Raw genomic sequence first — 16,460 nt, 5'->3', positions numbered from 1 at the left:
CCCAATCCGATGTAGAAATGTAGTAATAGTCAGCTGTGCCCCCAATCCTGTGTAGCAATGTAGAAACAGTCAGGTGTGCCTCCCCAACCCTACGTAGACATGTAGTAACAGTCAGGTGTGCCCCCCCCATCCTATATAGAAATGTAGTACCAGTCTGGTGTGCCCTCCCAATCCGATGTACACACATTGTAACTGTCAGGTGTGCCCCCAATCTGATGTAGAAATGTAGTAATAGTCAGCTGTGCCCCCAATCCTGTGTAGCAATGTAGAAACAGTCATGTGTGCACCCCCATATCCTATGTAGACATGTAGTAACAGTTAGGTGTGCCCCCCCAATCCTATGTAGAAATGGAGTAACATGTATGTGTAAGCATAATACCAGTGGAGCCCATATGCCCAGAGGTGGCCAAGGTAGCAGGATAGATTGTAGCATTTGTAAAATATGCAGGTATGCGTGTGTTAGGTTGGCATGTGTTTCATATTGTGTGAGAGTGGTTAGTATGTATGCATGTTGAGGTATGACCTGTTGGCCATTGCTCACTGCTGCTTATGACAGGGCCAAGTCCTCACAACTGCAGTGCCAAAGACAATTCCCACCAGTATAACACATGCTAGCAGTAAGCCACTGTAAATGTATGGTGGTAACATGTGTCACCATCTGAAAGATTGACATGGCATGGCTGCTGGGCTAGATATACAAGCAGTACACAGGGAAAGAACCCCAGACATACAGTATATAATGTGTAACTGTGAAATGGAAACACACTTAGAATTGTACATACAGGTATGCATCACATTATCTGGGCCTGTAGTAGGGAATACTGATGTCATCTGCCCGAACACTTGCAGATAACAAAGGTAGTAGGACTGATGTCTGTGCATCAGATGCAAGTAGTGTCCATAGCACACATGCACTCAGCTCACCCAAACACCACCCACAGGTACCTCTCAGGTCGTATCCCTGCTGTTGGGAATGGGTACAATATGACCCCCACCTGTATATGGCAATAGCAAAAGAATGCAGCATGCAGTGCAGGTGTCCCATGCAGGTATGTCCCTAGCTGTAGGTAGCAACCTGCCAGCATCCACACCACCTGATAAATACTGATAGAAAATATTGGCATGAACACCTAGCACACCTACCCTGTCACCCCAGGGGAATATACTGCATGGTGGTCTGGGACTGTAGGACTGACAGAATGCAACTGCCTGCCACAGCTGGCCCGCATCACCACCAAATGGCCTACAGGCCTCTGCCAAAGGCCTGTGTCTCACACATACTGCCAATGCATGTTATGTCATGTACACCCAATTAACAACATACACTCCACATAAGCCATATGCAAGTCCATGTGGACAAACCACAGTAACATGTCCACCATGTCCCACTGCATGAACTGTGGACCAACACCAAAACACAGCTTTGAGGAGGTGATAATGTTAGGGAAAGTATCAGGGAATGCATGCATAATGTATGGAAGAGGATAGAATAATAGAGGGGGTGGGAGCATGGGCAGCATGGAATGTGCAATGTCCGACACACAGTTGTGTGCACACACTATCCCTGGCTGCAAACACACAAATGGGTGGCTACAAACCTCCCGTACACACAATAGAAGTAATGTCCTGACTCATGGCCCCTGCCTCTGTGTAACCTGTGTGAATCTGAACAGCTGTGAGGTATTGCCACAGCAAGATCAGGCCATACTGTCATATCAATGGCTGTACAAGTATAAGATCCTCTGCCAGCACTGTACCAAGATGCTGAACCAGATACACAGACCCAGTAGCAAGTGTCTGCAGCTCCCCCTCCAGAATGGCATAACTTACCATGAATATGTAGGTGTCTGCCCACAATACCGGACACAGCTGCATTCACCCTTGTTCACAGGACATCACTGTAAGCAAGAATGTCCACCTGACAGTACTTGAGGACATAAAACATCACAGTGTATAACAGTATACACATCTGAATATCTCTACTAACACCAGTACCATGTAGCAGAAGCAGCACCGACACAGTCACCTAGAGTATACACTATCCCTTGCACAGTTTGTTCCCATATTGCCAAATGATCTATGGATACCCTGCAGAAACAGTTTGCTACCTGTAGGTGTACAACACAAAGGTCTGCACTGGAGTACAAACTACCTGGAAAGAATCCACACATTCAATACAGAAGGGCATACTGGGCATGCTCACACACTTGGAGAAATGAAGGCAATGTCAGACAACAACATACTGAAAGGTCATACTGGGCATGCTCACACAAGTAAACAAATAAAACCCATGTCTGCAAACAACAGAGGACCATACATATCTGACAGTTGCAGATGTTAGTGCAAACACTCTGCAGTATGCACCAGTCATGCTTTGCACACACTTTGGATAAGAATACAGACATATATCCAAGGACAACACACTATAATAAGCCAAAAGTAGACATACATAGATGTGTGGAAAAAAGTGACTGTGACAAAGAGCCATCCATCATGAGGCCTGTCCCACCAAGCACACATCCAAATGGTTACAACCACATGGTGTGTAAATGTCACTCACTGTAGAAATCAGCCATTGGTATCCATCAGCATTACAGACTAAGTGGTGCACGTGCTAGCTGTGCAACATGACTGTACAAGGCAGTAGTTATCTAGCAGTTGTATACATGTACCTGTGTAATATAACTCTGCATGTGCCTGCATGTGGTGTGTCAACCTCTAGATGATTGGTTATGGCCCATGCACACACTCTGCCCTTCCCATAGCCTACTATGACAAGCCTGCTGATGTCATCCACTTTGAAATACACCTTTAGGAATGGAGTAGCTCAGTAATCTCTGTAGAGCATCCTAAAATTGTGTAATGATATATTGTGATAAATTCAATAGGTAGGAGTTCTAATCTCAGACATAGCAACTGTGTGTGTGTGTGTGTGTGTGTGTGTGTGTGTGTGTGTGTGTGTGTGTGTGTGTGCGCGTGTGTGTGTGTGTGTCTGTGTAGGGAGCAATGCTTTTTAGGCTAGTCACACTCACTACAAATCAAATGCCCTACTTTGGCAAGGCTGCTGATGGCATTCACTGTGAAAATACACCTTTGTGAAAGATGTAGCCCAGTAATGTCCATGGCATGTCCTATAACTGCGTACTGTTGTAGTGTGATAAACTAATTAGGTAGGAGTTCTAATCCCAGACATGGCAATTGTTTGTGTGAGTGTGTCTCTGTCTGTGTAGGGAGCAATGGTTTTTAGGCTAGTCACACTCACTACAATTCAAATGTCCTACTTTGGCAAAGCTGCTGATGTCATTCACTGTGAAATACACCTTTGGGAAAGGTGTAGCACAGTAATCTCTGTGGCGTGTCCTATAACTGCATAATGCCATAGTGTGATAAACTAGCTAGGTAGGAGTTCTAATCCCCGACATGGCAAGCGTGTGTGTTTGTGTGTGTCTCAGTCTGTGTAGGGAGCAATGCTTTTTAGGCTAGTCACACTCACTACAATTCAAATGTCCTACTTGGGCAAGGCTGCTGATGTCATCCACTGTGAAATACACCTTTGGGAAAGGTGTAACCAAGTAATCTCCATGTCGTGTCATATGACACCATAATGCTATAGTATGATATAGTACTCTGGTAGGGCTTCTATTCCCACATATGGCAGGTGTGGATGTTTGTGTGTGTATGTGTATCAATGTCTGTGTAGGGAGCAATGCTTTTTAGGCTAGTCACACTCACTACAATTCAAATGCCCTACTTTGGCAAAGCTGCTGATGTCATTCACTGTGAAATACACCTTTGGGAAAGGTGCAGCCCAATAAGCTTCATGGCATGTCCTATAACTGCATACCACTGTAGTGTGATAAACTAGTTAGGTAGGAGTTCTATTCCCAGACATGGCATGTGTGTGTGTGTGTGTGTGTGTGTGTGTGTGTGTGTGTGTGTGTGTGTGTGTGTGTGTTTGTGTAGAGAGCAATGCTTTTTAGGCTAGTCACACTCACTACAGTTCAAATGTCCTACTTTGGCAAGGCTGCTGATGTAATTCACTGTGAAATACACCTTTGGGAAAGGTTTGGCCCAGTAATGTCCATGGTGCGTCCTATAACTGTGTAATGCTGTACTGTGATAAACTAGTTAAGTAGGAGTTCTAATCCCAGACATGGCAACTGTGTGTGTGTGTGTGTGTGTGTGTGTGTGTGTGTGTGTGTGTGTGTGTGCGTGTGTAGGGAGCAATGCTTTTTAGGCTAGTCACACTCACTACAATTCAAATGACCTACTTTGGCAAGGCTGCTGATGTCATTCACTGTGAAATACACCGTTGAGAAAGGTGTACCTCAGTAATCTCCATGGCATGTCCAATAACTGTGTAATGCTGTAGTTTGATAAACTAGTTAGGTAGGAGTTCTAATCCTAGACATGGCAAGTGTGTGTGTGTCTGTGTGTGTCTCTGTGAAGAGAGCAATGCTTTTTAGGCTAGTCACACTCACTACAATTCAAATGCCCTACTTTGGCAAGCCTGCTGATGTCATTCACTGTGAAATACACCTATGGGGAAGGAGCACTCCAGTAATTTAAGTGGCACTTCCTATAACTGCGTAGTGCTATAGTGTCATAAACTAGTTAGGTAGGAGTTCTAATTCCAGACATGGCAGGTGTGTGTGTGTGTGTGTGTGTGTGTGTGTGTGTGTGTGTGTGTGTGTGTGTGTGTGTGTGTGTGTGTGTGTGTGTGTGTGTGTGTGTGTGTGTGTGTGTGTGTGTGTATTGTCATTCATATTCTGTGTGGAGTTGGCTGTGAGTGTGTAACAACTGAACTCATTGTAGAGCGGGTTTTTCAAATTTCTTATATGGTGGCCCTATTATATGTCACAATGTCCACCTTACAAGGATAACAGATGTGAAATAGCCAAGAGGATGGGGTGCCAATCCATACCCCTACATGTGACATCAAGGCCTGGTGAACAAAGTTAGCAACCCTTGTATTACCCAGAGAACACTCTCAACCCATGTCTGATACACAAACACACTTGCCTAGGCAACAACCGTTATGTTGTTAGTACCCTGCATATTGCCCACAGATAGTAACCATGGTGTGATTGAAGTGGACACCCTGTCCATCAGTACAATAAGCACGTACATGCAGGCAGTGCTCCTTTACTATGTTCCCCACTGGACAGCTGCAACACCTGTGGTGCCATCAAATGTAACTGACAAAGGACATACCATGCCTTAAACACATGCACTGTATGCATAGATGCCACTGACACCAGGGAATACCTGTATCATGCTATCAATGTAGTGCAGGGTCAACCTGCTGTCCATTACTAGTTCCCACCACATGAGGCCAGGACTGGCACATCTGATGATAACAATCTGTGTACACAATATGGGCCAAACATCCCAGGTACAGTTCCACATGTCACTGTACATGCATGGGGGATGCGTGCACATCCCAGACACCATCCATGTCATGGACTAAAGCACACATACATGGCAAGCAATGCACATCAATGGCCACACACAATAGCTACCCAGGTGACTGGATGGTGAATACCATACCCACCTGTGTAGGACAATCCAGACACTACACCCCTGAGGTACACTGCAGACCATTGTCATGTGGCCTGATGCCAAGTATACCCATCAACTAACCTCGTATAGTCTTCTGGCACAGTCAACCACTACACACCCATGAAGCAATCCACCCATGCATGTCAGTACTGGCACCCTGTGTCTGTGTGTGTTGTATGATGCTTTTGACCACATTCACACTCACTACAACCCCCATTGGCATACTGAAACATGCTGTCTGTTGTCAGACAACTCCACATACCCTTCGCCTATATAACCTCTGGATAACCCCTGTGGTGCATGTGATACCTGCAAAGTACTGTATTGTGGCACACTAACAAGTGAGGAGGTGTATTCCTGACTCTGTCAGGTGTGTCAGTGTGTGTGGGTACCTGAGAGACAGTGTGGCTGTGTTGATGGTGACACCTGTTCATGCGGACAGGCACGTGTACTGCACCTACTGTATCGCTACCATATCACTGTAGCAGATATCACTCACCATCACATATACTTTTGGAGAGCTCCTCAACATGTAAGCTATGTGGCAGATCCAATAACTGCATAGACTTGTGATAGCAATGCATAGTCAGTTATGGGTTTGATACCCTATACTGGTAGGTGTGTGACACAAACATGCTTAGGTTTTACTCTCCCACCCCCACCCTGACTTATCTTTGCCTCTGTCTGCCTCTCTCACACCCTCTCTGGTGGATGTGGAGACTTACACCTCCTTTGCTTAGGCAGCAGCATGTGTTTTGTAAGTGATGTTCATGATCAGCTGATGGCCTCTGCATGAACTGCAGCCCTTCTCTAGCTGATTGCATATGGAACAGCTGTGGTAACATTCCTATAGCCAATTGCATGGACACACACACTATAATATCTAGGAACATCATGCTGGTGTTGGGCTTTTCCATTCACTGTGAGCAGGACCTAGATCTGTTGTTTGGCAAACAGCATCACAGATGGATTGGGGATTTACCTCTAACAACATCCACTGTGGAAACAGGCCAACACACAGGAGGGGGATGTGCCTGACATGACTATAGAATGTAAGTGTTGCTATTCTGCATTTGGAGTAATGTTGGTTTAACAGGGTGTGTGTGGATGTGGCTGGTCTACATGTTTAAATACCTGTCATCACAGTGCTATGTTTCTGAGGAAACACCCATCTGTAGGGTCATCTGCAGACTGGGCAGTGTGTGGTGCCTTTTGCTTCTTGTGTTACTCACAGAGCACCTATCTGTGAACTGCAGAAGCATGGTGTGAGGATTGCAGTCAGTACATGGTGACAGACATGAGAGTTACTGACTTCATATCCCTCATAGGACATATATCACAACAAACCCTGTTACAACAGTGAATGTATGAGGTTATCACAGCAACATATTAATATTGGCTTTGTGTTTGTTCCTCCAGCCACAACTCTGTCAACCTGTGTACATATGGCATGCAGTAAAAGGTGCATATGTTCTGTACACCATAGTTTAGTGACATCATATCTGATAAGCCAGTGAGATATCAGACTGTGACACATATTATATATAGTACGGGGTTATCTTTGGTGACATAACCTGGGCATTCTGTGGCTGTGTGTACAGTACTGAGGTCTGTGTACTTATGGTGATTGTCGACAGTGTGTGTATTGTGAATATGTACCTTGGCCTGTGTGCAGACTGTGGTCGATGGCATTATTCTTGGTCCTGTTCTATCTAATGTTACATGCTGCTCCCACTGTATGTTACCCTATCTGCTTACATGTTTGCAGGGCCAAACACACACATGTCCCATACCACAGACAGGCATCGGACCACACTGTGTGGTGGCCCAGTATATGTAGGGTTAGTGTGTGAGTGGCACATATGAGGATGGTGTTGATCAGATAGTCCATATACTGTAATATAATGCTAGGTACCATATGTGACTGTGGCTGTGTTCACATTGGTTTTTGGTATGCACTCTCACACAGGTGTCTGTTACTCTGTGCTGTGACATGCCTGTAGAGCCTGCTATATATGCAGGTACAGGTGTAATCCCACATAAGATATGTAGGCCTGTGTTGTGGCAGTCTGCCTGTAGCATGCACAGTGCTTTGTTACATGCCTAGCAACTTAGTGTATTTAACCAGTGTGATACTTTCCAGATGTACTGCTGCCAGGCCACCATAACAGTCATGTATGTCAGACAAAGCAGTGGGATGCTGTACAGATGTATGTTACTAACTAGTGGGTAGCTTGTGGCCATGGCACCTCTGTATCAGTGGTTATTATGTGTCAGGACAGACAGGGGTGTGAGAATGCATAACCTATGTGGGCAAATGTATACCTGTATTTACGTGATATACCCATCTACATGGCTGTTAACATCCACATGGTCATACTTGGTCCACATGTCTTGCACTAAGGGGTTCTGTGTACACCTCTGGACTAACCAGAGTGTGTCAGACTGTCCACATTTATTGGCCATATCTCTGCTGTAGTCCACAGTACTATGATGTCCTCAGGATGTCTGTCAGTAGCCAATGGCCCACATGTTATAAGTTGATGTGACCTCCCCCACACGACATGTCTGTGAAGACAACCCGTATCACAGTAGCAATAGTCTACATATATACCTGTACTACATACCTGACATCCCCTTGCACTAAGAGGTTAGGACTATTGGGACTGAGGAAGGGTTCCACTCCATGTTCAGGACATATGGTGGACATATATGTATATATAATTTTCCATATATCTATATAGCTATATACACATATACATATCAACATACATAGATGGATAGGTATATGTACATATATATATATATATATATATATATGTATATAATATACATATAAACACTCAGTTATATACATATACACAGCAATATTTGTCTACACATATACAGCTAGAGATACATATGCACATATACTTATGGATATTTACATATAGATTGACAGTAATAGGTATATCAGAATAGATATGTATGCACATATAGTTGCAGATATCTACATATATATCTACATAAATAGGCATATCTGTACACATCGGATGTGCATACATATATAGCTATATATATATATATATATATATATATATATATATATATATATAAATATATATATATATATATATATATATATAGATATATATATATATATATATATATATATATATATATATATATATATATATATATATATATATATATATGCATATATATATATATATATATATATATATATATATATATATATATATATATATATATATATATACATGCGAGGAGATGTACGCATGGCCATATATATGTTGCACTATACAGATGTGTATATAGACATATGTATGAATATACATGTGTATGTACATGTAGACATATATCAACCAATTATATGTATATATCCATATTCCTGTCATGTGTAAACCTCACAGTTGTGTATACCCTCCCAGATGTATCTCACCATATGTATCTGCTATGTGTACATTATGGTAAAATGTCATATGTGATGCAACAGTCATATTAAAAACAAGTACTACACAATTGTGGAAGTAAAGGTGATTGTTCAATAATAATCAATATGTGTATTGACAGATATATTGGAAAACAACAGCTGTCTTCACAGTGATCATGGCGTAGTAGTTAAGGGTTGTGATTATAGTGTACAGGGTCCTGGGTTCAAGAGCTGCAAGCACTGTTCATTTTGCTCCTGGACAGAACAAGGGCTGTCAGATACAGAGTGGTTAAGGCAGTTTTGAGCAGCTTTAAATGCATTTGTGCGGGTGTGCATGAAGCTAAGCAGTGCTAAGCTACGGGTAAACATACAGCCGCTTACACGGTGTAGGCTTTGCTTACCAGTGTGCAAATCAGCTTAGCTGTTATATTGGAGCAATGTTGATACCTGCTAAGTCTGGCATAGCCCTGGCAACCAGTTCACACCACCCAGTCTGATAACATAGCAGGGTAATGACATCTGTAATAAGTGTATGTAATGCCATGTACAATACATGTGCCTATGTGCTGTCATTCCAATAGTAAGGGGTGTGAGTGTCATGTGTGGGACACAGACATATATGAGGACTGTACAGCACTGTTATCCATGTGAATGTGTTACATACAGGGGTAGTAACCCGGGGTACGTACTGTCACACTGGCATGTAGTGTATCATGGCTGTACTACTGTTGACAGTGCTTACCCAGGCAAGAGTAGTGTGCAAAGTGTAGCACTGACAACATTCACACCTATAGGCATAGCTGGACTTTCAGGCCTCCCTGTTGTATCCCTGGTATGTGAGCTGTGTCACAGTATATAACTCCTACTGGGTAATGATCCGACATGTGGACTGTAACTGCAGACTACCGTCTGTACAGCACATGTTAGTGAGGGCTTCTGACATGTAGTTATGGCATACATATTGTCAAACGTCTATCTGTCAACGCATTCATCCTACTGCATAGCTACTTACCAAGCTGATGACTGTCAGTCCCTGTACAGATGTGCAGATGGCAGGTATTCAGCTGGGTTATGTACAGGAAATGTAAGCTTGATTGACACCGACATGTCTGCCCAGGTGTGTAAGAACTGGCACATATAGGAGATGGCACCCTGCCATGGGTACCTCCACTACACTACCACAGTCAACAGACCATGCTCGGGTACAGGTCTCCATCACAGACACTAACCATGTGTTATAATGCATGTTGCATACATGTCAACTTAATCACCTCAGTGGCCATGTGCAGGAGACACCTGGAGGATTGGCTGATGCATGTCACTTTCACCCTGAGGGTCTACACAGTAGTGTCTTTCACATGGCAGGTGGCAGGATACCACTTTACACAAAACCCCTACACAACCCATCTCTCCTTGGCCAATAGCTAGGTACACAGCTATGACCACCAGCAGAGATGCACCCCAGTACTGATACATGTGTACGTGTGTATGACTGAGTATAGCAGTGTCTGTGTGTTAGCAGACCTGTACTTGGGAATTCCATGAGGACCTTCACAACCACAGCAACACCCATTGCCATAGTCAGTTGTGGCTGCTGCTGTATGGGACATTACATGTACCCTGTTAAGCTCCTCTCCATACTGGCTACATGAGCCTTGCAGTACCAGCACAACAGTGGTGTACAAATGGGTTGATAGGCATGGGATACCCATTGAGTTCTGGGAAGTGTGTGTATGTGTGCATGTCCATATATCTGTAGGGTACAGCATTCTGAGGCAACATACTCCTATTACAATTCCTATTGCCACACAGTAGTACAGATAGTGTCATTGCTGCCTATCAAGTGAGGCATGACAATGCAACACCCTGCTATGTGGGTGGCAAGTGCATCAGATGCATATCCCTGTAGTACCACTGTTGGGATCTACGATGGGTTGTATTGCAGTTGTGGCCAATGTGTGATGGTGGGTATGTCAGAGTGTCATCATGGGTGTCAGGGAGTAAAATACCCACTGGGGGATGTGGGTGCTGTGCACACTGTCATTACACCAAGGTACACCCAGATTATGTCCCATATACCACGTTATGGTTACCACTGTCACCATCAACCATACAGGTAACTGGTACCACATTCCAGGCCAGTTATACATGTGCTGTGTGCAGCCTACTTGTAACACATTGGACACATGGTCATGTTAGTTTGCAGTGATAGGCCCTGGTCTCTCGGATGTATGTCTGCCTGTTATGTGTCTGCTAATGTGTATATGAAGGTATGTCACACTATTTATTGTCTATATACACCCATTACATCTCCCAATAGCATACTGTACATGTGTGGGGATGTTCTACATGTAACATGTAGCCTGAGACACACTTCACCCTAAACACTGTGAGTTGTGTGCAGTGTAAACCGCACACTTCAGTATCACTACATACCTAGGTAGGGGTCTAGTCCCAGTGGTGCCAAGTAACAGTGTGTATGTATGTGGATTGGTCTACATCAGGTTGCAGGGTATACACACCCCAGCTGGGCACCTGCCCATATGGCACAGGCTATAACTGTTATACTAACCTGTGACTTGTGTTCAACTATACCCCAGATATGTCACAGCCATTGTGTCACCACAGTGCCATACCCCATTGTAGAATATGACGGCAGACCATCCTTGTGCTGACACATGTACACCTACAACACAAATAGACAACATTATAGAGACCGCAATCAACCTGTTCTACTAACAGCTATAATGCATCATTGTTGGACAGCTACACTACCTGACATATATGCATTACACATTACTCCTTACAACATGTTACACTGCATTACTGTAGTATACTGTAGTACAGTCACCATGTGCATCAGAACCATATTAGCCTGTCCCTGCATTGATAGTATGGATGATAGGGGTGTGGCACAGGTATCTTCATATGCACAGGGTGTGTTGTTGGTTTGCCAGCGGCCGAGGGTGGGCCATATATTTGACACCATGTGTATGGGTGAGGTGTGTACTGAAGTGAACTGGGCATGGTGATATGGTGTGTATAGGTATGGGGTTGCCCTAGATGTGTTTGTATAGTGTGTGGGTATGCATGCACACATTTCTGCCATGTGGCTGCCCTACACAGGTGTTTATGGACAGCTGCAGACCAGACCTTGCAGGGTGTGCAGTTCACTGTCTCTAGCCACGGACATGTGGACTGTGCCTGTCAGGGGTTCCATGGGCACATGCAGGTACAGGCCTCGATGTGCTACTCTCACCTGACTATGACAAATGTCCGCTGGTACCAGGTCTCTCCTAGGACTGGCCAGGACCAATTGCTCATGGCCTGCTGTGGTGTGGTGTGGACAGCACCCCCCCCCCAGTGCCAGGGCTGGTACTGCCATGACAGGAGCACCTTGGTGTCCTAGCACATCCACATTGACTGCTAGCTGTTGGTGTTGCTGGCCTACGTCCATGCAGCCATCGCCACACTCCCACCACACATTCAAGCACAGACAGATCACAGTCGATCAGGGCCACCATCTCACCAGACCATCTATCCATGAACTCAGTTAATGCACAGATGGCAACAGCCAGTTCATGGGCATTGTCACTTGCAGATGTGAGAGCAGCCCTCTGCAGCCTCAGGCCCTGTCTGGAGTAACGGTCTATGCATGCCTCTGCCTCCATGACAGCTTGAAGCATGCACCTGCTGGTACCAGCTATGCTGCCTCTGCCAGGGGCATGATGTCGAGTGACCCTACCATGAGTACTCTGGGACATCTGCCTATGTGGTGCCCTGCTGGGCATCTGGCTATGCCTGCTGCGACCAGACACAGTAGGCATGGTTACAAAACTTTCCTGTACACGGCCACCAAATGCCAGCCGTCCCTCCACTATGGCCACTGGTGATGAGATATGTATAGGCACTGAAACTGTGTGCAGGGGGTGTGGTTAAAAGGGGCAGTCCAATGATGAAACTGTTTCAGCCCCTGACAACCCCACCTGTGCCTCAAAAGTACTATCATCATCTTCGGTATCTGTATGGACACCAACATCAGATTGCATGCAGGAGGGACCCTAACCCACTTTATCACCTGTGGGAGAAAACAATAATGCACTTTAAAACCTGTACAGTATTGCCTAACAGTACACACACACACACACACACACACACACACACACACACACACACACACACACACACACCACTGTAATACCTAACTGTCCGTGACTTTACAGACAGTCCCATGTATATTTCCATGTGTTCCCCATCCTGAATCACACCTGGTAACATACACACATTGATACCACTCATTAACATATCAGTCCTCTAAATGCCTAGACAAGTGAGCAGAACACAAGACCTGTTACTTAATTACTTGCCTGACCTGTGTGTAGTGGTGTTAGATGGCCTCACTGCTATCATTCAGTGTTCACCCTCTGTATGTCCGGACATCATGAGCAAGGCCACTATATGTGTGGACTACTATGTTCACTCTATAATATCACACACTGGTGTGTCATGTGTATGTATTGCTCAGTACATGCCAGATATGCTGCTCAATCAACCTATCATGTGACAACTGTAATTTATGGAAACACTCCCTGGTGTTGACTAGTACTTTTCCAATGCATCTGTAGTGCTGCATACATGAGTTGTAGGTCACTTCTCTGCTGAATGTATTATTAAGGTTATACCTGGTGTCTACCTTCCCTTTCAATGCCTGTTCTATGCTACAGACCTTATTATACTATCAGCTGTCCTGTGATTACATACATAACAAATATTCCTGGTGTGTAATGTGGCAGTCCATGTCCATGTACTGCACGGTCCCAAAGGGAAGTACCACTGTATGAACACCCCACAATCACACATGTGCATACATGGCCACCCACACAAACACACACACATGCACACACACATCCTACATGCATCATACTCCCTCCAATTCACCAGAGTGACCCTACAGACAAACTAACTAACCACCAGGATGCACACACACACACACACACACACACACACACACACACACACACACACACACACACACACACACACACACACACACACACACACACACACAAAGGTGAGCTTGCTCAATGATAGTACACGCAGTTCTCCTATTAGCCATCTGTCAACATGCAAAACATATGGTACACAACAGCATGCAGTGCAGCTATAGTCAATCCATGCTAGCAACAGTATACATGTGTGTGATGCATGTGCTGTGTCACTAGGTGATGCCCCTTCCCCTGGATACCACTGCACCCATGTACACAGTATTGCCGTGCACCTGTTCTGCACCCTGCCATGTACTGTGCACCATATCTCACAGGTGTACAACCCATTTCGGAATGTGTAGTACTGTGTCAGTTATGTCAGCTCTAATGCTCACAGCCCCTTTGTTTTTCAGCAAGACATAGCTGAGATGATATGTGGACAGATGTCATTTTTGAATGCCTGATGTCTGATCAGCATCAGTGGACCATGTATGACCAATCCAATACTCTTACACTAACAACCATCAGAGTATACCATGGGTATGGGGGGGTGTACACACCCTTATTGATATGACGCACCCATCCGTGATCTGCATTGGAACCCCATCACTGTATATCTTAATAGTACATGAGCCTGATATGTGACATATGTCCTGTACTTTTACATGCAGTGTTTATGGAATGTGTTAGGTGTGCAGATGCTGACCTCAATGATTGCACTCTGTGTGGGCATATGTGTGCACACCCTCATCATGACGGTTTATCGCACCTCTTGTTGTGTGTACTACAGCAGTCACTACTACTGGCGGGGGTATACCAGCATGGGCCATCTGCATTTGCCAGTGTATATTCAGTCTGCCCTACACATGTTCCCCTAATCTGCATAATTGCAAGGTCTACTCATGTGCACATCCCTTGGTGTTCACACACTGCAGTCACTATTGCTGTGGGGGTAGGGTTATGTCTGTCAAAGGTCCTGAACCTGACTATGTGCAGATACAGCCATTCTTAGCATCCTTAGTATCCCTGCTGCAGTGCGCTGGTGTGTCATGCTGACACCCCCCTCCTTTAGCCTTTTTGCAGATGCATGACAAGTAAGCCCTACACATGTGTGTCACTTTGCAGTGTCCCATACACTGAACACTATATGTTACAGCCTAGTCCCAGCTGACAATGTGGACTACTGTAATGACTTATGCCACAGTGTATCTCGGCAGCAGTTGCCATTGTCCTACAGGTATATACACTGAAGTTGCCCTGTATACAGGTATTGCTCCAAACATGTCCCTACTGTAAGCCATGTCTCCCACCATTATGTTACTTCCTGTGGACACATCCCGCAATGACAGGATGTTAGTTATCATGCAGGTGTCTGACATATCCTTCCACTACCCCATCATGGTCACCCCTGTGATGCTGTGCATTTCACAGCAACAATATGTGCACATATACAGCATGCATTCTGGGTAGGTGTGTTAGGTGTGTTAGATGTGTGCATGGAATATACCATTGCCATTACATGACTGGTGTTTGGCAAGCATCTACATAAACCATACTCACCAGCTACAGGCTGCTGCCTTGGTGGTATCCTGGAGGGACCTACATAAGAGGGTGAGAGATGTAATGTCAGTGTCCACACCTGTGGCAATGCTACAGGGTGGGAGCAGTATTACAATACATCACCGGTGCATTTCCACAATATTACCACATATGGACATCTGTTTATCACTACTATGCAGCAACACAATATATCTATGGCATGTCAGATATGCATGATCTACCTGTACCGATGCAGATGCATATGCAACAGTGGGCTCTTGATGTGCCCTGTGGCCTTACCTACACACTCCTTGGCCAGTGTCTGGGTGGCACCCACCTCCACAAAGTTGTCCGGTGGTTGGTGGCTGGCCGACTGGGCAGGTGCCACGAGACTAGCCAGGAGCTCCTCCACAAGTGTCAGGGTGGAATGGATGGCATGCCCCCCCTGTGGCAAGGTGATTCCTCCGGACTGCAGCAGCACACCAACGGGCATTGAGAAGCCGGTAAGAACAATGATGCTGGACCTGCTCATAACTGCTGTTGTGCAGTCCGACATCATTGACCCTGTTAACTAGGTCATTCCACAGGGCTGCCCACTCCTGCTGTCATGGGCGGCCCAGCCAAAAGAGACTGCATAGTACTGTATCAGTTCATTCAGCAGGATGTCATTTTCAGCTGCTGTGTAGGCTGGCAGCCTTACATGGGTCATTGTGCCTGAAAGACATAAAGATGGACACAGGTGTGAGGAAGTCATTCAGCAAGGTTACCACAGTTATTAATGTGCATCCCTGTTACCCCCCCACCATGTCAGTGGCAACAAACAATACACACAACTCAATAGGTATGGCTACAGCATACCTACCAATGAGGCAGATATTGTACTGTAACACGCTTTGTGCAATGTGTTTGTAGCCATGTTCCCTGTCAGGACACTGTCATTG

The sequence above is a fragment of the Protopterus annectens genome, chromosome 6.part0 (assembly GCF_019279795.1).
Source record: "Protopterus annectens isolate FY-2018-M chromosome 6.part0, PAN1.0, whole genome shotgun sequence".
NCBI classification, from domain to species: Eukaryota; Metazoa; Chordata; order Ceratodontiformes; family Protopteridae; genus Protopterus; species Protopterus annectens.
Note: the sequence above shows the minus strand (reverse complement) of the source record.